The sequence below is a fragment of the Anser anser genome (genome assembly GCF_964211835.1).
Source record: "Anser anser genome assembly, chromosome: 7".
Taxonomy (NCBI): domain Eukaryota; kingdom Metazoa; phylum Chordata; class Aves; order Anseriformes; family Anatidae; genus Anser; species Anser anser.
Window position 1 is genome coordinate 28,746,566 of NC_139727.1, and position 25,367 is coordinate 28,771,932.

Below are 25,367 nucleotides of genomic sequence, written 5' to 3' on the forward strand. Positions count from 1 at the left end.
CACCAGTAATACTGTGGAAAGTCTGAAGGAGAGGGCCCAGACTCGCTGTGCTGCCCATCAGCCACAGGCATCCTCCGCGGGAGCTGGGCTGAGAGCTGAAGCACAGAGTTAGCCATGCACAAAGGCGAAGCAGCTCAGAAAAAACAGTAATGTCACTCTGAACCCCTTTCCTCCACCTCACCCCAGTGCCTGTGCGGCCCCATCCGGCAAGGCTCCCGCTGAGCTGCCCGCACCGAGCCCCTGCCCACCGATGGCAACAGCAGGCACGGGGCAGCTCGCACCTCTGTTAAACGGCCTGCTTCCTGCTAATTAAATCCTGAAGGCTAATGAGCTCCAAAAGTCTAATTCCAGGCTTATTTTCCCTATGTCACTTTTGATATAATGGGGGCAAAGCAGCCCACATACCTTTTTAAGTATCTGGCAATTTAATTTCTTGCTTCTCTGCTGATCTCTAACTAGGCATAACCCTTTTGATGTCTCGCCTCGTGTTTTGAAAGGATGTGGCAATCATGACAGTTTAGAAATGTGCATACAATTATTAATGCTAATACAATTAACAGTGAAAGACTGACACTTGGATCACAAACCCAGCCCTTTTCCAACCCCAGCCCTCCTCACAGGTTTCCAAGCAAATAGGTCAGATAGCAGCACAGAACCCCAGATAAAGAAAACTGATGTTTATACAGAAAAACAAACTAAGAGAATTCCTCAGAAAGGACTGAGGGTTGGATTTCTTGTAGGGTAACTTGAGGCAAAGTTGGCCCGGGGATGAAGGATCAAACTCCTTGAAAGGAAAAAGCCAACCTCCAGGGACCAGCACCTTAAGCAGACGGCCGTTATTGCAAAGGAAAGGGGTTTGTCAGCACTCTGTAAATACCACTGGCACAAAAAAAGCACAGTTTCCCAGAAGAGAGGGAAAAGCCCACTTGGCCAAACCCAGAAATAATTAGGCCAGGCACATCCAGTCAAAGCTGGCACTGCAACAAGGAGAGCCCGTGCCACCAGCGGCGGAGGAGCTGGGAATGCTCAGCACTTCTGGGAACAAACCAGTGGACACAGATGTGATGGATTCAAGTAACTGGACTGAGACTGGTGCCTCTTCTCAGAAGCTTCAAAGAAATTTCTCTTTCCAGGCCCAGGAGACCAAAGGCAGCTGGCTCAAACCAGAGCCCGGTCAGCCCACAGCACCTCAGGCTGGGTCAGCGCTTCCATCGCCGGAGGCTGTTCCCAGCATCTTTCCCCTCCCAGGTCCCGAGGTGCAGGCATGGGAAGGAGGCACCTTGCCCAGGACACACGGCCCCAGCTCCTGCCCTACGAGGAGCCACGAGGGGCACATGCAGCTGCTGCCCGAGGGGCATCAGTGGGATCTGCTCTGGAGCTGCTGAGCGGTGGGAGGCTGCAGGAAAGGCACAGACCCCAAGCTCCCAACAGCAGCTGGCTGTGGCTCTAAAACCGCAAGAGCTGTTCTTCAGGTTTTCAGTTCCTAACTGCAAATGTATTTTCCTCTTACAGCTTTTTTACCAGCAGTTCAACCTCTGTGGCTTGTGAATTGACCAGATCTGGGCTGGTCAGATGGCCTCATGCAATTGCAGAACCTCCAAAGTCTCTTGATTCTATCAGGTTAAAGAGGTCCCAGGCCCCACTCCCCTTCCCCTGGGAGCTCCCATTCTTTCATTTTCTTCAGTGCTTAAATCTTTATTCTGTAACTCTTCCGCTCTTGCACCGAGCCTTTCATTTCACCCGCAGACAAAGAGCAATTTTCCTTCAGAGCAGCGTTTGAAGGGCTTTGATTGGAAATTTGTCCTTGTTCCATCATTTTTCAAGGGCTTTGCAGTTCCAATCTATTCCCCACTCTGGGTTAAAGAGAGCGACTTGGACAGCTGTTCATCTTACTCCAAGGCAAGGAGCAAGGTCTGGCAGGGAACAGCTCAGCCTGGCTAGGAACTGATCAGCTGCTGGCTGCCCGATTTCTGTAGGGACTTTATGGGGTCTGCAAACACCACGGTGCTGAGGGTGGGTGGGTGGATGGATGGCAATCATACAGGACAAGCGGGTGCAGTCCCTGCCTCGTAGGGAAGAGCTGTGCCTGGGAAGCTCTGGAGAGAAATGCCTTCTCTGAGACTTGCTAAGGAGCATCGGTGTGAATGAGCAGCAGCACAAGAGAGCCCCAGCAGATGTGGCGGGGGTTACATCCTTCCTGGGTCAAACAAGCAGGCCAAAACCTTGATTAATAATAGTGTGTCAGGCTGCACAGGCAATGCACTAGCAGTACTATCTGGATGACAGCAAACATCCAGATTAGGTGCTGACAACTCCCCTAACAGGATCGCGCATGAAATCTGGATGTAGGAAGAGCTGTCGCTCTGTTTTCACAGCCAAAACCACAAGTGAGCCAGTGACACCTTCCACCCTGAAACTCAGCCGAGTGCCACAGCACAGCCAGTGCTGGGGACGAGAAAGGTTTCCTCTTCCAAGTCAGGTCTCTAGCTTAGTGGACCTGGAGCAAGGAGAGCCTGGTGCTCAGCACAGCTTCCCAGGCCTGGGGAGGTGATTCGGTCCAGCACTGACTACTAAAGAGACAATTAGATAACCTTCAATCTCTTCCACATGCTTACAAGTGTCTGACCCAGGTGTGGTTCTGGAGTCATTAGCGTTAATGTCCAAGACTGCAAGCCTGCTCCTTTCCTGTTGCCTCATCAACTCTGAGATGCAAAGTTAGGAAATACAAAAAATAAAAATAAAACAAAATAAGACAAATGGAAAAAGATAGGGCTGTAACACCTAATAGGAAGCCAGGTGGAAAGGCTATTTTATATCTGTTCACAGCAACATGCCACAGCTTTCCCACTGCTGCCTAGAGGAATTCCTGCTCCCTGAGACAGGGAGCTGAGAACAAGCCAGCTCCCCCAGACGAGCATGGCGAGGGGGTGAGGCTGGGCACAACGCCACCGTGCCCAGCATCTGCACAGCCCAAAGGCATGATTTCCAGCTCAGCGTGTGCCTCCTGCTGCAGCAGTGCTGTAAGGCACCATCTCCCCACACCGTGGCAGCAGCTGCCTGCCGAGCCCCCAGAGCCGGGCCATCGCAGCCCTGCGTGGAGCTGTTTGCCCAGCCTGCGACGAGCTGTGCAGCCGGCACGGCTTTGCGAAAGGGTACCAGGGCTCTGCAAGAGTCACCGAGTGCAACCCTTAAAAATCACGAGTTTGTATGTCTCGTTTCTGAGGTGGTTTTTTTTTTTTTTGGCCAGACTGATGTGCAGATCACCTGTGAAATTCTCGCTCTGTGATTCATTTCTAACTAGAAAGTCAGACATAAGGGTGGTGAAGTACGGCTGCAGTAGCAAGCCTGTACACATTTACAGTACACCTATACGTGCACGAAGGAGACCAAAACACTATTCCTTGCAACAAGTACCTTTTGACACGGACTTTCAGATAAGCTTTGTAGGAAAATCAGCCACAAATCTCTGCTCTGGGGACGGAGCTTTTCGTGGCCAGGCAGCGGACGTGCCTGCTCACTTCCCTGGCGGCCCTCCCGCGCCGTGAGGTGCGTTGAGAGGTCCCTGTCCCGGCCTTCTGGGAAGGGAGGACGCGGGCAGGTGAAGCCCGGCAGGTCCCGCTGGGAGCTCGGCCTGCTGCCCCAGCCACTGCTAGCGCACAGCGGGATGTTGGAGCGGGACGGCCTCTCCAGGGGGAAGCTCGTTGTAAAACCAGACTTCGTCATTTAAACGTCATGCTGGAGTCCTCCTCTGATGCTGTTCCTGGAGGACACCTCGGGCTGGGAAGCTGTGCCCTGGGGCGGCCCTACATGGGATCTGCTGCGAGATCTGCTCCTTGGCCTCTGGTCTTTGGAGGAGGGTGGGTTCCTGCCCATGAAACCACCACGAGCCAGGCTCAGAGCAGGGGCATCTCCAAAACTACGGAGCACAGCAGAGCCTCTCACCCGCTGCCGGCTCTGCCAAAGCCTAGCCGGTGCCTGGTGGATGGTGCCCAAGCCCAGGCCGGAGGTGCAGCCGATCACCTCAGCGTATGCAGCCTGACGCGCTGCCCTGCGCCCAGGCCATGGCTCAGCTTTCCCAGCCCAATGCGTGCAACCCTGGGGCCTGCTCCATGGGAAAGGCAGCCAGGTGCTAACTTGCCTCTCTCCTCTCATGTGGCTTGGACGGTGTTTCCCTCAGCGCTGCCAGCCCATGGGCTGGATGCTCAGGTGTCTGCAGGCACAGCTGGCAGGGGGACAAGTCCGGCTCAAGCCACGCTCGGTGAGGCCCCTGCGCCGGGGCAGGCTGCGGGGTGAGCAGGGCAGGAAAAGCGGGATCGGCTCCTCTCCGGCTGCCCCCATCAGGGCTGTTTTGTTGTGATAAGAACCAGCCCCAACGCTCAGCTCCAGTGCAGGAAGTTCGTTCCCATCGCCTCATTTCCCACCTTCCTCCCCTCTCCCTGCAGGTTGGGGAGGTCACAGCCTGGGACACGCACAGGAAGGAGGCACCGAGGAGCTCGCTGCCCCGGCCACTTTCTTGCTAGCAGCCCCCAATGCCTGTGGCTGGACCCAGCAGCACAGCTTCTGCAGAGAGGAAAACCAAAGAGCTTGTTTGGTTTGCTTTGCGAGCACCACTCTGCAGCAGGCTGTGGGAGAACAAACCAACCAACCCCATCGTAAATCCTGTATTTGTTCTTGTTCCCTACCCTTCCTCCTGAGAGGCTGTCTCCTCCGCTGTGCGGGGCACCCCAGACAGCTGATGCAACTCCCAGCACGAGGACTGGGAGCCCCAGCACTACCTGCACTCAACACTGAACGTGCTGGCAAAACCAGCTCCTCTCCGCTCCGCTCCACAGAGGGACAGGCACAGGGAAGCTGTTGGGTTACTCCAACAAAAAGCCCTCTCTGTGCCACTTCTCCGCCTAGTACCCTGCTCCCAGACGTGTCAAGACATAAGTACCGTGCCCTAAAACTTGTTTTCAAGTTATCAGCTCCAGTGGCCAAATGTGCTGCAATCCCAAGGCCTGAGCCCATCTTAGATAACTCACAGCCCATCAGATAACTCAGATAGCTGACAGCCCATCTCAGATAATTCATCGTCAGTCTCTCTGCCTTTGGTCACTATTATTGTTTCCCCTCCAAAAGAAGAAAAAGAAGGGTCACCCGTGGGTTTGGGAGCAGCTGCAGACAGAAGTGAAGTAGCATCATGGCTTTTGGTGGGACCAACGCACCGAGGAGTCACCAGGCTGAGCAAGGGGAGGGAGAAGATTTCTGAGCTGCAATGTCAGCACTTTGCTGTTCCTGTGAGCTCTGTACAGGCAGGTTCAAACTGTTGCTGCGGGTCAAAGCAGCAACAACAACAACCAAAGCGCAGCGGCAGAAAACAGGACGCACGCCACGGTGTGGCGCAAAGTTGAGTAATAAACCGGCCCCACCTCATACCTCCAAAAAACCTCAGGACAAGTGTATCCCCAGGGTAACTCAGCTGACATAAGCAGCGTTACTGCATGTGGTGCCTGCCCTGTAACGTTATACAACACCTAAGAAGCTGCTCACTGTGCCAAACATCGCCCAGACACCCTTGGAGCAAGAGCCAAGAGCTTGTTGCAGGATCGTCCCCTGGTGAGGCAGGTCACAGCCTGCCCGTTACAGCAGCCCTAGGTCAGCCCTCGCAGCATGGCATGGGAAGAATTTTCGGTGCACACTGGGTTTGGCAGGCCATTTGCCAGCAGGACTAGCATGCCAGAATTATTATTTTCCTATTATTTCCTGTTATTATTTCCTCTATTCAACCAGGCAGGGCAAAGCGAACCTGTTGGTATCATGCAAGCTGCAGTCCGTCTCGACCCGAGCAGCTGTGCTACCCGTTGTTTACATTTGTTCTTCCCCTGTCTCTGGTTGACCCAAGAGATGTCAGTAACCTCAAGGTTGAAGAGAGAAGAGCACCGCAGAAGGGATTTCTTCTGTAAATGACCTTGCACCAAATGCATTCATGTTTTAGAGGCTGTAGGAAAAACCCCCATCCAGAGAAAACCCGGTCAAAAGGTGCAGTCAGCCCAACGGATGCCCTCTTTCCTTCCCCTGCTTCTTTCAGGTGCCAAAACACTGCCGTGTCATTCAGTGTCCCCATGCTCCTGAGGATCAGGGTGTGAAAATTTAACGCTTCCACATCCAAGCGAGTCGCAATATGCACTGTCAGTCCTTCCTCCCACGTGCAACACCCAGCATTGGGTACCCAGCAAGACGATTTCTCTACCACAGCAACAGCAGTTATCTGAGGTTTGACTCCTATCTTAACAGAGCGAGTGGTAACCCACATTTTAATCCTAAGCCTGAAGCAATGGGGAAGGAAGAGAAAAGCACCCATTTTTACAGCCACAAGCACACCAACTCTGATTGCAAATGCATATTTTCTTCCCTTCTTTCTTTTTTTAGCTGTTTTCCCACTGGTGCAATGTTTGAGCTGATACAGAGAGCCTATCTGAATTCTAGTCTCGATAAAAAACAAGCTCCCTCTTAGCAGTTACAGAAGTGTGCAGCAAACTAAGAAATACATACCGATCAGCACAGACTTTGCAGTGTTAGATGCAGCTCTCCGGAGGCAAAGGACCGCCAGATTCCCAGTGCTTCTGGTGCTTGCCTCCCTCCCTCCCAGTCCCATCTCCATCTGCTGCCTCCTTCCTTCCCCCGTGCCTCTGTGAAGCCTCCACCATTTGAGCATGTCCCCCAGCAGGGAGCAGTTACCGACGGTGTATGTTACACCAGCCCTAATGGCCAACCCCACAGGGTCCTCTACGTCCGCTGCAGAAACACAAAACTGTGCGTTTCTGCCCTAAAGCTCCCAATCTGAGCAGCCAGACATGGCAGGGGAGAGGGAGCAGAGTGCCCGGACAGCAAGTGCAATGGCGAGTCCGTGTTCTCGCCGGGGTGAGAGGGGTTGGTGGGGAAAGTGAAGCGACCGTGCTAGGAGACAGTGGAGGAAAAGGACGTCTGGCCAAGCAAAGGAAAGCCAAGGGCTGAACTGCAGGAAGTTCTCTGAAGGTCTCAAGGTCTTGGCCTGGCTGCTTTTCCAGCTGTTAACGCTGGCTAGAGCCTGCCTGGGACTCTCTGCAGTTTCTTTCCTCAGGCCGGCTGGGACAGAAGAAAGCAAGGACACCGAGCAGCAGGTCTGTGGCACTCTGCCAGCCGCACGCACGCTCCCTGCACGCTGCCAGGGCTACGAATGAGAAGAGAGGGAGACGAGGCCTGGGCTGGGCACCGCTCTCACACAGCCACCCCTCAAACAGGAGTCCCGCACGTGCCTGTTTCTGCCTCGGCTCCCAGCAGCTGGAGTCGGGCTGGCTCAGCCAGGCTGGCTCATGTTTGATCTCCGAGATCAAAGAGGAGCCGGAGGCTTGGAGGGGCAGGGAGGATCCTTTTTGCCATTTGTCTGAAAGAGCAGCGGAGCCTTGGCTCTTGGCTGGAGCCCGTAGGTGTTCCCTCCCTCGCGGCAACGCGGGGGACTTCTGCCCCGCTATACATCCCGTGACTCCTTAACGGATTCCTGAATCCCACGGGCATCGGAGCAGATCTTGCCACAGCAGCAGCGCAGAGGAAATAGAGCCCATGCAAAATCCATCCCTTTTTACTAGAGTTTCAGAAAGGGGAGGCTTGCTGCCAGAATCCCGGACTGAATCCAAGAAGTTGCAACTCTTGGCCTCTCAATTCCACCCCTGCGACCTCAGATCAAGTGGCATTTAAAAGCCAACAGAACAGGGCTGAAGCCACCAGCCCTGAAAAGATGAACCGAGAAACTTATCTCCAAATGCTGGCAATGGCTGCCTCAGCTCTAATGATCCCCTCGGAGGCTCTTCTGCATCTCAGCTAAGCACAGTAATACTGCGTTACATTTATTCAGACCATATGTAATACACACAAGAGCCCATAAAAGCTTAAACAGCACAATAAACATTTGGAAAAGCACAGTGACCAGATTTACGGGGCTTGGACACCTGCCAGCATGACCCACCAGAATCAGATCCTTAAGTTTTCTGTAAGCACAAGACGTACACACAACGCACACATGCACACATGAATGTGTTGTTATCCCTGAAAGAAAGATAAACAGCCCCAAAGCCCATCCCCAGCACTGGAATATGACAGCCTTCCACTGTTTCTGATTGGAATTGGTTTAAATCGAGGCCATAAAAAAGGTCTTGGCAAGGAGGAATTAATGTAGCATGACAAAACTTCATCCCAAAGTACACAGTAAAACTGAGAAAGAGGGAAAGACAAAAAGATTTAGACACTTAATTTCCATTAAAGGGAAGATGAGCCCTGCTGCAGAAAGAGAGCTGTGCTTTGCCAAACTCCAAGACACTTCCATGCTAATTTTCCTCCAGCAGGATGATGTGATACCTCCTGTGCCACCTACCAGGCTGGAGGAGGGGGGGCGATGGCTCGACAGAAGGGAAGAGGTGTGAAGAGATGATGGATCCCAGCAAGAGCAAACCAGGAACTTTTTGTCCCAAGAATCTCCCCAGACCTTGAACATTCATTTGTACAAAACATTTCGGGCTAGCGGGAGAGCAATGCACTGGTGGGACATAAAAGCTTCCCTAACTCTCAAGGTGAAGAACTGTTTGAAAGAATTTCAGTTTCCTTATTTCCTGAGCATTTTGTGACTCTTTTTTTTTTTTTTTTTCCTCTTCTATGTTTAATAACATTTATGGCTAAACCCAGCCTTTTGCACACCTACAGTCCCTTCCAGCTCACAAAGACATTACACACGCAGGAGTCGGTACAAAGGCGAGCATCCAGTGCTGAAGACAGAAGCCAGGAGTCCTGGCTCCGGTGTTTTGCGCTGTAAAACACATCCAGGGCAGAACCTCATCTCCAGCCTTACAGCAAAAGGAAAGAGATAAAAGAAGAGCACAAGATGCTGCTATTGAGAAACCTGACTCATTTGTTATGATAAAGGAGAGCATTAAGGATTAGTTGGCAATACATGGAAGGAGTTGCCCACCTCCCACGCGTAACTTCCCAGAAAATGGTTTTACAAGTTGAAGACGAGCTGCTACATAAAGTCATACAAAAGCAAGAGCGAAGCGTGACGACAGATTTACTTACATGAGGCTCAGGACGCGAAGATGCCCGTGCTGTTGAAGAACCGGCTCAGAAGCACTGCTGTGCCGTGCTTGCTGAAGCACACAACGAGGCTGTTTGTGTTTATCTGCCGCGCGGGGAGGTGGGCTGCGCGGCGCAGCCGAGAACAAAGGCTACATGCAAGGGCACATTCCCTCACCCACTGGCACGGGCACACTCAGGGACGGCTTTGCGTAGGACAAGGTCCATCGTCTGCACCAGCGGAGGACAGAGCTGGGGGCTCTGGTCAAGCCGCTGCACGGTATGAACTGCTGCAAAGACCACACACTCGGTGACCGCAAAATCTAGTGAGGAGCCATAGAGCAGCAAAGGGTCCTGCGGGAGGAAAAGATGCGTTGAAGCGAGGGCCAGGACTGCGTGGGTAATGTAGCACACGCCAATGGAAAGCCGTAGTAGCTCCCTGAGGGGGAGGTGAGGCAGTTTAAGATCTAGCCGAGGCAGATGTGCTCTTGCTAGCTCACCAGTCGACAGCCATCACAAGAATTACGGCTGGGAAACACAGGACAGAGGGACAGGCAGGGACAGAACAACACCAGCAGGAAGGGCAATGCATGTTCGACACGTCCCTCTTCCACCTGCCTGGGACAAAGACTCAGACCAGGAGTCCAGACTCAGTCCAAACTCCCGACTGCTCGAATGGCCACAGCGAAACCTCCTGCTGCAAACAGCCCCGCGGGTGGGAAATGCCTGCGGCATCGCCAACACACCGAGCAGACGCAGCACTAAGGGGCACGGGGCAAACGGTGGAGGGGGCAGCCAACACGGTGAGCAGAGGGCAACAGGAGGCACCTAGGACTGACTCTGGACAAGGATCTGCAGTCGGAATAATCTGCCCCAAAGGCAGGAATTTGGGACCAAGGAGCACAGCTTTCTGTCTGGGTAACGCCTGATGTCCTCACAGCAAGCACAGGAGCTCCTCGGGAGCCACAGGGAGCTGGGTCTGCAGCACCGAACGCACTGACCCGCAGCAGGGAGCTGCAGCTCATGGCATCCTGACTGCTGGTCCCCTTGTAACCTAGGGCAAACTACTTCAACGTCTCTTCAGCCCATTTTCCTCAAATACAGCCTTTTCACAAAATTCAGAAGGAAGTTGGCCCACTCGTACAGAGCTTAGGAGCTGTGTAGCAACCAGCCGGCGTGCTGGCGGTGCGAGCAAAGGCGAGGAACAGCAACTATGCTGACAGTCACAGCGCCAAACTGAAAGTCAGACCTCCTGGCTCCTGTTCCAGCCTTGGTGACCTTTACAAACCAATTCAGTGCTTTTGCTTCCCCAGTTCTAAAATAAAACCAGTGTTTTACAGTCTGACTGAGAGAGCTGGTTTGTGTTTGGGCTGTACCTCGAGGTCAGTGTGAGTAGCTCTAGTAGAGCAGGGCAATGCAGCAGTAATGTTGTTGTTACTACTGCACGGTTCACAAGATGCTTTCTTTTCAGTATTACTCTTAGGAGCAATCTCTGGGAAGGTTTTGGTTTGACTAAAATAAGAAAAAAGATACATTACAGGCAGCCAGGGACAAAAATAATCCCATTCCCATGGGTTTTGTGCTATTTAAAGGGACACGATACCTATTTTTAAAAAGACACCATCTCTCTCCAGTTTCAGAAGACAAACAACTGACATCTGTCAGAACACAGAAATTTGGAAAAAACAGACATAATAAAATTTTCCAAAAGCTTTAGGTGTGCCTGAAGTGAGCCAAAGTATGGGAGCAGGAGTTGGAAGCAAATCCTGTGCGACAGAGCACAGCGATGGCTCCGGCAGAGCACGAGCAGTGAGTAGTTTTTCTAACTGTTTTTTAGAGAAGGATCTTGGTTTCGAGCCATGGGGTTGAAGGGTGAGCACAGCAGCACAGTGCTGGCTGCACAGGGACAGGATTTTGTCTCAAATCCCGATTTCTGTTTACTGTCTTGGCTATGGTCAGGTGGGAAGAAAACTGATGCCATGTATTCGGCGTGAATTGCAGTTCCACACAACAGACTGAGTTCTCCTCTATGAAGTGGTGGGACAGAGGCCACAGAGCTAAGGAGATCTGTGTTTCACAATGAACAGCAACTTGAGGCACCAAGGAACCAGCAGCTGGTGGGAATTTGCCCCAGACAGCACACGATAAAGCGGGAAGGTCTTCCTCCTGCAGCCCCACCGCACCCTCCACGGCCGTCTGCTGGGATGCAGAGATGCAAGGATGGGGCGAGAGTGAGTGCTGGGGTCAAAGGACGTGAGCAGAGAGGGCAGGGACTGCAGGAGGAGCAGGAGAAAGCAGCTGGGAGTACAGAGAGACCAGGGCGGGCGCCAGTGAGAGGTGCTCACACGCAGCATCCTCAGAGGGAGATGCTGAGCAAGTCATCCACTGCTGCCTCATTTATTCTGAAGACCTAAATGAAAGGCTTGGGGACAACTGCAGACAGGACAAAGCCGAACACAGAGGAGTAAGCTTGCTTTTGTTTGTCTATAATATTAATAGGCGCATTATGTAATTTCCTTGGCTTACTGATGCAGCAACTCTGGTTACAAGATGGGATGGGATTTCCTTGAGGTCATTCCCCCAAACTGTGTGAGTTGTTATTTTCCTGGCTCACCCACAAACAGAGCGGTTTGCTCTTCTGAAACACGAATGTCCGACTGTTGAAAGCATTTGCCAATCAAAACATTGTGGCCTTACCCCGTTTTAATAATCTGAGGCATCAATCTCCCCCTTAGTATTTGTTTGATGTGTTCTGCACCCTGCTGAAATATCCCCTCCAGACCTCCCTGAGCTCATGCTCTGATTGAAGAGAGATGCCCCGCATCGGGCCTGCAGCTTTCTCTCTGAAACTTTTAACAGGGGACGGTGGTAAAATGTATTTATTTTCATGTATTGAGGAAAGACCACATATTCCAGCCTCTTTTTTTTTCCATCACTCAGAGATGGGCCCGAGGCCAAAACGGTGCTGCTAAGCTTGTTTTCTATTTAAAACCTTCATTTTTATTAATAACCCTTTACAGCCTACACACCAGCACTGCGGGAGTTGCATTTCCGTGTTATGTCATCGTGAACCGTTATGTATTTAATTCCTGTACCCACAAACCCATATGGACATCATTAAACACGCACCGTACAGTATTAAAACTGTGTTCCATAAAGTGTGATTTAAAAAAAAAAAAGACCTATGAAGTGCAGATTTTTTTTTTCCTAAGGTCATGGGAAAATGAAGAAGTAGGGGAGAGAGAAAAGGTTCAGTGGTGCTGCGGGTTAGCTCATAGCAGTCCATGCCTGCAGACCGAAAATCCAGCCCGCCTTATCCGCCGTGGATGATTAATTACCCAGTAACTTCAGGCCAGATATGACGAATTTCTGTTTGGCAGACCGCAGAGACAACTTCTGCAAAAATTACAGGTTACAAACCGGTGTGGGACCTTGATGATTTTATTTCCCCCAAATTAGGTCTCCATCACTTCTCCCGAAAGAAGCTGCCTGCAGTGGGATGAAAGCGCAAGTCTCCCCGCATTGCTGGGGGCAGTTACCGGAGCCACTAGCGCAGATGAGGTAGACCCACGTCCTGACTGCGATGCACGGCTGGCACAGGGTTTACCCCCAGTTTCTGGTATGACCAGAATTTCTCGTTCCCATCAAACAAACATACAGATGAATACACAAACACACAAATAACTTCGGGTGCACGTGTACTCCTGTTGAATTCAACACAGTTTTTCACTGTGTAGAAAACTATGCACATGGATAAACGTTCGGAGGAGCAGGGCTGCTCTCTGGATGAGGCTGACAGCAAGTTTAATGTTATCTAGCTCCGTTACTCTGGAGGTGAAATGTTTTTGACATGTGTCTCTGTAGGGCTGTGTCCTACTTCTTTCAAAATCTGGAATTTGCTTTGGTGTTTCAAAAATAAAGCCTTAAAAGAAGCAATAGACATTACTGGCAAAACTTCTTCAGGGAACTTGCAAAGGACCCTTACAGCCCCAAGCTGTTAAATTATTTATTTTGGGTCAATTCCTTCTTAAAATGAGAGGCACGTCTTCTACTTGTACAGCTCCCTAGCATTTGAGTGTATACGAACAGAACATATCTGAAATGGAAATAAGACTGGAGATTTTCTGAGCGCATATTAGGACAGATAAGATCATGTCAGAAAGCAACATTTATTTGCTAAAGCCCGAAATTCTCTGCTCACTGATATTAATTCAATCTTCTCTCACAAACATTATTTATCCTGCCAGGGACCAGGACTTATTGGGCAGTAAACCAGGGCTCAGTAGTTTATATGCCTGTCAACAAAAAATAAATAAATAAAAAACACTTGTCATAAATCTGCACAGCCAAAAATTCCTAATTCATGAGGATGCTGAGTGATCGAGGCAAGAGTGTGTAACAAAAGCCTTAAGAGAAAGCAGATAAAAAAGGAAGAAAAAAGGTAGCAATGACATAATGCGCTGGAGAGCAGCTTTCCAAAAGGAGAGGGGGCAAGGATTCATTTTACAATGCTTGCTCCATCCTGCGCCGAATAATCCGAAAGCACCTACATTTCCAAGTATTGCATGTTTCATATGCTGGAAGCATCACAAAGCATCCTTCATCAGCCTGGCCTTTTGGCAGTTCTCCTTCTCCAAATGCAAATGCTACATCTGGAAGAGGCAGGAATCCTCTCTCCTGCCTGAAAGCCTCCTTTTATCTCCCGTCCTCTGCAGAACTCCTACTTCTTGCAACCGCTCGCTCCGACATACTACTTTATTGAAGGGATTCAAGGCCTTCTCCTCGGCTGCTGAACGCCTGCCTCTGCTTCAAGCCGCAGCTCACCTCGAGAGCCCGCTCCAGAGCGGGGCAGCCTGCCAGCCTTCAGCCGAGCAGCTGCGGAACGCCCCCCTCCCCAGCACACGCACGGCAGATACAGATGAGCACCAAAACGATAACAGTGACGATTAACAGAAGCTTATTTGTCAGGCCTGGCAAGAAGAGCAGCTCATTAGCTGGTGTGGCCTGTGCAGTTCAGCCGCCGGGGGTTCCTCCTCCCCCCAGGGGATGACACTGATGCATCACGAACATGAGTAACGTTGTTAGTGCACGTCCAACAGAGCCGTGCTTTGTGCATTGAGGCGGCCCGGGAAACAATAAGATACTTTTTCTACTGACCTCTCGCTGGAAGAGTTTAAAGCTGCTCGCAGGGATGTGAACGACTCTTGCAGCTTTCCCTAGCTGCCCCCGGCCCTTTGCTTCTTTATAAAGATGTGTGTGGAGGTGAGGAATTAACCCAGGCACAGCAGGATGCCCAGCACCCAGGTTACTGGCTACGGGGACTGCAGAGGTTAGGTACAAGAAGAACCTTATCACTGGGACAGCAGAAAGGAAAGCCCTCGGTTTCACTACCCACATGCTTCCCCAAATTTGGGAGATATGATGCTAAAAAGTCTGTCCCATAAAAAGCAACGCAAACCACTGGTGCTGTGTACTGATCCCCGATACAGAGTAAAAGCTCCCCGTTGCTGTAGATGGATACCTACCTTGTGGCTACCCCTGTCTTCGGGGGGTTGGTGACAGCCCTACACCCCGCTTTCTGTTCCTAAATTCAGAATATCTGAAATCATTCACACCTGGGGTGAAAATTTCACTGTGCCATCCCTGGTGCCAGTGCTGTGCCCGGGCTTTTTCGCTGTGAAATCCTCCCTGCCCTTCTAGTAAGCAAATATTCACAATGCCCTACGTGAGCTTTGCACCCGGGGTTGCTCACTAATGCACCCACGAGCCCTTTGTCGCTCGCCAGATGCGGGGAGGTGAGGAAGGGATCTGCCACGTGACGGATGCTGTCCCAGAGCTGCTCAAGGGAAGAGCAGGCAGGGGGGACACCACAGCACCACGTGCAGCAGGTCCGGCCCCAGCCATGCTGGGACCCCACCCAGAGACCTGAACGCTGCTGCAGAAGGGGTCACCTGCAAAGCCGGCTGGCACACGCCTCCATACATGTCTGTCCACTCTCCAGCCATCCTGCTGCTCAGCAAAGCTGATGAAAATTATCCAAATTTTGGGACCGCATTTCAACAGGAACCCAGAGAATCATTTTTAGTAAAGCACTTCAATGAAAACTCCACTTTCAGCCAGATTTAGAGAATAATCAACACCTCCATTAAATCCTGCATCCTGATGAAAATGAGACTAATTTCATCTTAACATCCTCAAAAACTCAAATCAAGTACCTTAGCAAGAGAGGACAACGCTGGTGAGGATCTGCTTGTAGAAAAATGACCGAGCAACCTACCCAATGGGGAGCAACAGAGATGGCAGCACTGCTAATTCACCAGTGAAGCTCAACAGATTCAAGTCTCCAACAAACTCTGTCTCTGCTAAAAGTCATTCACACTTCATTCCCAGCACACTTGGATGGGAAAGGAAAAGGTTTATCTGTTAGATACGGTGCGCCTTCAGCCCTGCCGCCCTGACCCCGCAGTTGTTGCACTGGGTCTCCTCTCATTAAGCGAAATACAGATATTTTGGCCCCCAGCATCCAACATCTTCTTTTATATTCTCAAGCACTAGGTATCTCAGGTTACTAGTGATTTTTTGCGGTGGTTCCCAAATGAGCCTGAACTGCTCTGATTTTTCAAGCCCACAAGACCGTAATTGAAAGCAAATGTAATCAGACATATACAATGTTCTGAGGTTCACCACAGTGCATTGCAGTCAGCATTACTGGAGTGGCTATTAAAACTTCTTGGAGCTGGGAAGCAAATACAGCTTGCAAGAATCCAGCAAATAACCAGCATTTATTAGATTAGGCTAAAGTATTGCAAAGCCACAGTCAATCCTCTATTCAGAATATATCTGAGGGCTGTTTAAATGAACATCTTTCCTAGCTTAGGCCAATTGTTTTAAGAGCTGTGAATGGAAAGAAGGGAAGAATTCTACTTTTAACACACACACACACAAAAATCTGCAATCCTTACATCAGTGTAAATCTCAAATAGTCCATTACTGTCAGCAGGGCCGTTCCAATCAAACTCGGCCGTAACTGGAAAAAGAAGGTTGCTCAAACACAAAGGGTATCTTTGAACCCAGATACGCTGCTCTCGCTGGAGATAAGCAGTAGCAAATCCCTTCCATAAACCTCCTAAACAAAAATGCAAGCATTAAAAGGGGTGGGGGGAGGCTTTTAATTGAATTCCCACTGGCTCTCGAGTCTACACTTAAAAGCAAGTCTAGGGTTATCTGTGAAATTTCAATTAAATCAAAAGCTTTGATAACATGATAAGTCACTCCGGAGTTTGGAGTCAAAACATGTTGTTATTTGATCCTCTGCTTGTGTTTCTGGGAACAGCACGCCTGAAAGCCAGTCAGCTGCAGACAAGTCAAGAAGATGGAAAGGGTGGAAATGAATCTACCGATAGATCACTGTGTCTCCTCCAGCCACAGCCACTCTGGTATTTTTTATGCAAACTCAGGCCTAAAGAAGGAACTCCATCACCTCAAGAGACAGAAGGACAGGGCAAATCAGATCATCTGGGATGCATGCAGCTCTCCAGGGCAGGGTTCCCTGCTGCCAGAAATGTCTTTGCTTTCCAGGCTTGCCACAAACAAGATTTTAAACAGCAACAGCATTGACAGCCGAATGCAAAACTCTGTGGACGTGATACGCCAGCACCTGTCTATGCAACTAAACGGACTTCCAGCTCAGATCCTTCTGGTGGCAAGGGGTGAACGGGTGAAGCACGGTGCACAAGAACTGTCTAACAAGCTGTTATGGTATGGCTAAGCCAGAAAGCAAGCCTAGGTCTACTGCTACCTCAAAGCACGAGGAAGGGGCTCTCCAGAGAGACCTGCCTGGCTTTACCTCTCTCTCTGTGCACCCTGATTCCTAATGTTTCTTCCTCTCTCTTCAGTGGCAACTGCTGGATGCTAAGGGCAGTACCAGAGACTCAGAGTTTAAAGTCCTGCTTACCAAGGAACGTCACCTCTACTCGATATGCTCCACCTTAAATAAATTTGAAATGTCACATCCATCCGCCCTGTATTACACAGCATTACAACACATTTTAAGCAACACCTTCCCTTGTTACATATAGCACAGAGTGCACAGCCTGATTAAGCCCTATCAAATTTAGCGGAATGTCTTACATCGCCCCCAGCCAGTTCAGAATTGCGTATATGGTTACACTAGGCACGTGTGCAAGAGAAAAACGCTCTTTTTATAACCAGTGAGGCTACTCATTTGCAACAGTGTTGAAAATAAAGGGAGTCTCCAGATAAGCAGTGTCAAAATTACACAGCAATCAACAATAGGAAGCACAAAGCAGTGAAAAGTCTCATCCGACCCCAGGCGCCACTGGGGGATAATTCATCACCCTGGCAGCAAACACCCCATTGAGCACGTCTGTCCCTACTGCTCTCCTCCTCGGAGTGGAAAAAGATCTTCATTAAACAATAGTCCAACGATATTAAATATAGACAGGGCAATGACAAGCTGGATTCTTCTCCATTCTATAATTACATTTATAACACAAGCTGTCTATTCTCGTATTTTAGAGACGTGACACACAGAGAACAAGATCAGCTATATTCAATTCTGTTATGTTAGTGGAAAGAAATCCCCACCCCATCTCCTCCTGCCTGGCAGGTCATGAGTCAACGGTGACAGATACCCCAGTGGGTGCAATTAACCTGCTAGCAGGGGCTCGCTGAGGAACAATAAATGGAGATAAGACGAGGAAGTACCCATCCCTCTTCCTCTCCTCAGTTCTAGGCCCATCCCCAAAGCACAGCAGCACCAGATGCTTCTCTCCTGCATGGACCTAAACATCTCTCGTGGGCTTATCAACATCAGCAATCCAAGCCTTTGGGCTGCCCCTGTTCTGGGGTGTCAAACCAAGCATCACCAGCCTTCAAACAGATGCTTTCAGAAGATCTTGTTTCACTGGGTCAAACATTTCCAGAAGCGAGGGCCCAAGGATAATGGGAGTCCAAATTTCCTCACAATGAGCTTGATAACCTCTGAAACCACTTATTTTGCTTCTGCTGCAATCCTGCTTCATTCTCCATTGCCAGATGAATAAACTTCTTCTTTTGCCTCCCTAACTGGTTTTGAACATAGAAGCACCAGCAGAACAGGCTTTCCTGACAGGTTTCGGAAGTAATGTTTCTTCCAAATGGTCTAAAATCAAAATATTTTTGTAACTGATCATGTCTAGAATTAAACTGCAAGAGGAACAGGGTTTATTTACCAGAATCAAATCCTCTTAGCAAATTCTCTGAAAGTGTACATCTGCAATCATGCTGTAGATACAGCCAGGAGACGTAAGAAGCCTTTCCAATGTCACCAAATAAATAAATGAGACAAAAAGGAGCAGATTCCAAAGCCCCGTAATTAACCGCTGAACTTCATTTCTCTGGACGGAAGGAATTTTATGGGTTAAGTTAAACATTAAGTAAACTACTACTTTCTAATCTACAAAATAGGCATTGGCAAATTGTCAGCAGTGATTGTTCCGTTAGGATATGAGGAAAAATTACCGGACAGGAAAAAGGCACTCGAGCCAACAGGCCTGGCATTTAGTTTTTCTAAAGGCAATGTCTGCTTTCCAAAATACCTCCTCAGTCCCAATAATTTTATAGAGAAAGGAAAAAAAAAAGTCTCTATTTTGTGTTGATAACCTCTAAACCTTTGCTAATCCTGACACTACTGCTGTTCTTGATCCCAGCAAGCCAGTTCCCGGTACCGCCAGTGAAGTAGGAGCCTGGTGGCAACACTCCCACCTCAGTCGCATTCTGAAGCATCCAGAGTAAGTCTGGTTATTCTAAATCCATCCCGTGCCCATGACAGCACGCCACTTTTAAACCCTGCAGCGTGGTCATAACCAATCCAGGCAAAAGCTATTTATGTCCGCTTGGCCACTACTGCCAAGTGTTAGTGCATTAATCTGCCTTTGCTCCTCTCAGCCCTGTGTCCTTTCACAGTCAGATCTACAAAGCATGAGCAAATCCAAGTGTGATATTCATGGCAAGGAATAAAATTCTTGCTGTACAGTAACAGCAATAACGTATGCTATTCCAACTACCATTCTTCTACATCTTTTTTTTTTGTGGTTGCTGAATCTATTTCATTTAACATGCATTATGCTTTCCCCCAGGTTTATTGTTTGATATTTATCTACATGTAACCTCTCTTTTCATTTTTTGGCCAGGTAGCAAAAAGATTCAAATCACGTCTCAGAGAGGCTGCATTATTTGCTGGTATCATTGACACTGCTGCCAGTAGCAAATTTCAATACCTTCCATTTGAAATTCCGGCCTAAATCACTCATATGTTGTCAACAAAAGGGGAATTTCCCATGTGAAAGAGGATGTGCAATGCATCTGTTAGATTTTTGATTTTTGTTTTGTTTTGTTTTGTTTTCCATACCTGGAGACTACTCCATCCCTGCGTTGGCGTAGTTTATTTGCGACAGCAATCTCCAAGTGGGACCTTCTCTAAGACCCTGGAAGCAGGCAGTATGAAAGCCAGCGTGCACTCTCTGGGCATCTGACAATAACCGGGTCCCAGAGCAGGAGCTTCTGCTCCCCAGGACAGAGGGACGTGCCAGGAATAAGCCACACTTCACTCCGGCGTTTCTGGGGCACCAGACTGCTTCCCCTCTCAACCCCAGACTTTTACAATCCCACGCTATGGGCAGCATACTGTAGAGCACTTCTGTGACTTGGAAACCCAAGAAACATTTTCACAACAAATTTAGGGGCTGAGGCCAAATATTTTGAGATAAACACAACTCTAAAACAAGCACCTTTGAAAAAGTAAACACAGGTGCTCTACTAAACTGATACTCAAAGAGCTCTGGCACCTCGTTCCTACTGAAATCAGTGAGAGCTGGACGACTAATTGGGAGTAGCCAGCAAGGCTCTTGGCAGACTCAGCCAAACAGGTTATTACATCCTTAGCTACTTAAATCTCAGTGAAGGTGATTAAGTCATTTTTTGAAAATGCGAAACTTTTCTTCCCTTCAGAACAATGGGTCTTAACTGCCTTATCTTCACGTAAACCTTTCTCAGAAAAATATCAGATTTTTTTAAAATCTTTTTTCCTGTTCTGTGTAATATGATTTACTTCCCAGATGATAAATCATATCAAAGTACTACTTCCATCATGTTCTGATTTTGCATTTCTTAGGGAAATTAATTTCCATTCTGCATCTCTCAAGTGGAATGAATTTTCCTAACAAAATGCGTTCACTGAGCAGTCACAATACCATCGCCAAGTGCGCACTGTAATATTGACTGTCATAAAGTGGTGCTGACTACGTTCCTAACTGATGTGAGAATTATCTTTACTGTGAGCCCTGTAAGAACGATCAATTGCAAAGAAATCAGAATAGATATTCCCCAGGTGAAAAACCTGCCTCCTCTATCAATAGTTATTACAGGGCAGATCAGAGGACATTTAAGAAACAGGAATAGTCATCCGTAAACACAATCAAAATAATGAAATAATGGGTAGAAAATAGTCTGTCAGGGAACTGTGCTTTAGCACTAGTAGACTCACAAACTAAAACATGGTTAATTTATTACCCGGGCAATTTCTTTCCAGAGTCCTTACCAGAACTTGGTAATATGTGAAGAATAAAAGGAGAATCCAGCTTGCATTTCCAAGTTACTGCCTAGCATCTGGGTATCTGAATGTTATACCAGTATTTATTTATATGATGGACAGCGATCAGTAAGGCCCATGGCTACAGACCACAATAAAGCATTTCTGTACTTCAGTAAAGGGACCATCATCATTACATGCATTCTCTGCATCAACCCTCATAATAATATGTTGTATACTTAAGAAGTTCCCTAGTTTGCCTGGATTTGCATATTGTTTGAAAATCACTTTATGATTCTTACAGGAAAATATTCTCAGATAATAAGCACTGCTTTAAATTCAGTTGTTAATATTACTATTGGTGGTTTTAAAAGAAAACTCTTTTGAGCCTGCATGAATTTCTGCAGAGGGAGTACTGGGGAACTAAGCCTTTGGATCTTGGTCTGCTTTTTATACTGGATGAAGACCCAGAAAGGAAAAGTGAACTCTCATATGGACAGCCTGGCTCTGATATTTTGAACCAAACAGCAAAAATACCCTAAGAGCAGTAAACCATATGCAATGTCTATTTGATTAATACTACTCTTCGGGTATTTATGTTATTTTTAGTAAAAAAGAATAATTTAAAAAATGGTTTCTGAGGTTTTGTTTGTTGACTGTGAGCCCTGGCCTGACCTCAGCCTTGAATCCAAATCCCCAGTAGAAGTCTAAAATTAATCCACCTCTGGCTTAGCTATTAGTAATTATAATTATTAACAGAAGTGTCCAGTAAATGAATGGCTTTCAGTGACATGGTGTTTTAATGTAGAATACTGGAAAAATAAAAAATAAAAAACACTTTCCACTTTCTTCTTACTTTACAATAACTTTTCCTGTAGCAATACAGGATCTGGTCTTTACATGAGCATGGTAAAAGACACAAGCCCAGCCATTTGCTCAAACGTTAAATTTCCATGTCACAAACCTAAGCACTTGAAAACTTCTCCTCCTGTACCAGAGATCATGGTTCAAGGTTTTCACCTAATCCATGGAGCAGAGCAAGAGCAGCAAAAGCAGCAAACCCTTCAGGTGCCCCGAGTTCCAAACCCTGCTGTGCACATCCATGCTCCCAACACATGCCAGCTCCCTTACAAAAGACAGGTTTTCACCATGTGAAATGGTCTGAGAGAGCTCCCAGACTATCTCCCAGAGGGATTTAGTGTCCTCCGATGGTCTCCCCCATGCCGCATGAAGGGAACCTGCTGGTGTGAGCTACCTGACCCAGCTGTAGCACCGCTGTAGACACAGCCCAGCTTCACCAGCAGGAGCAGACTCGGCAGACCGTCAACTGGGTCATACATTGTGATCTCTTGTGACATCTCTCCGGCTATCTGCCTGCGAGCTGCTGTACAAGGAAGAGGTTTAATGGTGTTGAACGGCATACCTTCTGCCTGTTGTCACAGGGCTCGAAAGCCCGGACCATCACCAGAACAGGAAAGAGATAACCTAAGCAGCAAAGCCAACCGAACAAACTGGCTACATCCTAGCAGTGTTGGGAAACCCCATCTTTTATTATAGCTGGATTGCTGCTCAGCGCTGTGGGAAGTCGGAGCACAGCAGTAGTAGGAAATGACCCTGCAGGGAGCAGCCTGCAAGCCAAACGAGGCGCGACGCGGAGAGCACCGAACGCAGAAGCAGCGAGGACCAGCAGGGCTGGCGAGGAGTTATAAGGAACAACTTCGGAACTCATTTGTAAAAGTGCTGCAGACGCTACAGGGAAATGACAGTTTCTTTCAGGACAGCAGGAACAGAAGTGAAGGGCACAAATTCACGACTGAATTACTGCAGGAACACGTAAGTTATTGTATGTGCATCATCGTGAGTCATGGCTCAGCAACTAAGGGCATGGAGACCTCTCAGCAATCCCAGCTGTGAGGTAAACCAGGGGGGTTTTGCATCCTCCCTTGAAGTTTAAGCTTCCATGTTCTTCTGACTGGAAGCACATGCTCAATCCCTGCCCTGCTGACATGCAATATCCCAATTGACTCTCCAGGCTCATCAACCCCAATGCCCACGGGATTAAGGTCACACTCCCGAAAATTAGCTAACGGAACTGCAGGTCAGGCTTTGTCTTAGGAGGCTGAGGTTCTGCAGAAAACCAGAGCAGGTGATCACAAAACTAAAGACCATTTCATGGTGAGCCGGGGGAAGACGTGAAGGCGGCACAAGCATCCCTTGGTGGCCGAGTCCCTCACTTGATGGTATTTATTCTCCTTTAACGCAGGCAGCTGAATGCCATGTCTCTGCTGACTCATCACTAAGCGAACAATCGCTGCACTGAGGGCTAAAAGAAGCAGCTGAAGAAAGATAAAATAATCACAGTAGTCTAGATGCTGCCTCCAGGCTACCTCGCTCCCCGCAGTGAGATAATGGGGCCGTGAACGAGGTCCAGGGCAGACTGATTTCACAGGGCTCAGGCAGAGCTGGAGGGGCTTGGTAGAGGAGAAACCGCGGGAATGAAGCAGGGATTTCTCTTGGTTGACCGCCCTCCTTCGTGCAGTGGCTGCTGGGCTGAGAATCTCCCTGGAGGTGTCCTTCTCCCGGACCCTACACAGAGGTCCAGCAAGCCCCATACCTCTTCCCTCCCCCCTCAGTTCACAGAAGAAAAACACTAAGATGTTTCCATTGGCTTTTACATCATCTTTTTGTAGAGACTAATCTTCAGTTTCAACAATACATCTTTTGTGAAGCACTCCCAGCAGAAACCTTAGACACCTTCCCTAAGATCTGTTTGCTTACAGAAGACGAGGTAGGATTTGTTTAAACCCAGCTAGATTAATGTCTTGCAGACATTAGTGAAGTGAGATTTAATCAGGTTATTGCTCTACATTTTCCAGGGAAATAAATCACACTTATTACTAGGCTGGAATAAGATGCAAGGCTCGGACTGAGAAAATTTAGTCTATTTTGTTTTTCCTGGGGGGAGCAAATGGGTAACTTGAAAACTGCTGCAAGGCTATTGAACAGGGTGCTCAGCAAAAGGCTCTCAACAACATATAGGAAGAAAAAGCGAAAGAAAGCCATCATGGTTAGAGCTAGCCTGGGGGTTGGCCTTGATCCCCATTCCCTGCCTTGCAGAGATCCAATCCTGACACTGTTTCACTCAGGCCTAACTCTGTAAGCCCTGTATCAGCACAGAAAGCAGGCAGGAGTGTTAAAAAGCATTTAATACAGATTTCTGTGGTCTATTTGGGTTCCTCTAGGTGACCTCTACTGTAACCCTGGAGATCTTACTCCTCTTCTGGGGGGTCTGTTGCTGCCCAGGACATACGGATGTCTCCTTGCATGAGATGGGTGTTGTGGGATCAAGCAACCTTTGCAAACCTTACAAACCTTAAATGGAAGCTCTGACAGTCAGTAGGTCCCAGAGTATAGGCATATCCTGCTGCAATACTAAACACCTACTGCAAACTTAGAAAGTATTGCAAATACTTTCAAAAACATGCAACTTCACTTTCTCTGCTCGCCCCAGAAATTTCTCTAAAGTAAGCCTAGCTAGAAAAAAATTAAAAAGAACAGCTCTTTTTTCAGACCTTTGATTTTAAAGCTGCTCCTTTTATCATTCACAAACAAAAAGAACGCTCTCAGCTGTGCTGGCAGTGCTTTCTTCAGTACAAATGCCAATATGTGGCATTAAACAAAACCACATACGTGCAGAAAACAAAGTTTGTGAAATCAAACTGTAAATGTCCTCTCCTCTATATGAGCACTGGAGTTACAGGTCTAACCCAAAGACAGCAGAATTCAATACAAATTCTGCTAACTACAGGTTCTGCATGCACTGAAGCGGCCAAAACCTCCAAAAAGCTTTATATCCATTTCTCATTAGCAAGGGGCTGTGCTAACATTGGTGAAACCAAATTATGGAAACACAGCCTGCAATGAAGTTTCAAATTATGCAACAAAGCAGCACAAAACACAATGGGACCGAGTCAAAATATTAGAGGAGCACAACAAAATATATCCTAATCCATATACAGGAGAAAAGGAAATATCAGGGAAGGCAGCACAGTTGCTTGTAAATATCCTCTTGCCAATGCTTTCCCTCAATTAATTAGTCCTCCGAACCCTGACAGTATCAGCATGAATCAGCCTGTCCATTTCAAGGTAAAGGCTAAGATTCTGTTTTGTGTTCAATGGAAACTCTTTTCCCAGCCTTTTCTTAGTTTCCTGCTTAGAAAGAATAGATCCTCCAGAGACGATTTTGGATCTGGACCACGATCTTGCTCCCTTCAGATAACTAAGTATCTCTGGGCAGGAGTACATTTAAAGAAGCAGCTGGTAATTATTAGCGGTGTGCTTACTGGCAGGATTTCCCCCTGCTGCTGAGCCAATGCTTTTGGGAACTGAATGAGTCTTTGGTGATAATTATCAGGCAAAACCCGCAAGCCAGGGGAGGTTCCCTCATTAGAACTATCAACAAGAAACAATGCAAAAGTGGGCAGAGGACGGCTGAACAATGTGTCTGAGGGTTGCTTGACTCCTCTGTCCTCCACACACCTGACATGGTTGTATGTAATTGCCGTAATTGCCGGGCATTTTCTAAGGCAGTGCTTGAAAGCTGTTCCCACACCTACAGCAGCAATAAAAGCAAATGACCTTCAGCTTCTCTCTGGCTAATCAAAAAGAACTGAGCACCATTGGAAATCCCTGAGGC

General features: G+C 48.3%; 1 protein-coding gene and 1 long non-coding RNA gene across 4 annotated transcripts in view; both read right to left on the reverse strand.

Annotated features, from left to right (window-relative positions):
• The window catches only part of SH3PXD2A (SH3 and PX domains 2A), a 251,243-nt gene that overhangs the window by 119,148 nt on the left and 106,728 nt on the right, over positions 1 to 25,367 (reverse strand). The gene's annotated exons all lie outside the window — the stretch shown is intronic.
• On the reverse strand, positions 12,271 to 25,367 carry LOC310902885. Its single transcript, XR_014587054.1, has 2 exons — positions 21,927 to 25,367; positions 12,271 to 13,376 (listed from the first exon to the last, which is right to left on the reverse strand). It is a non-coding gene; the product is annotated as an uncharacterized lncRNA (long non-coding RNA).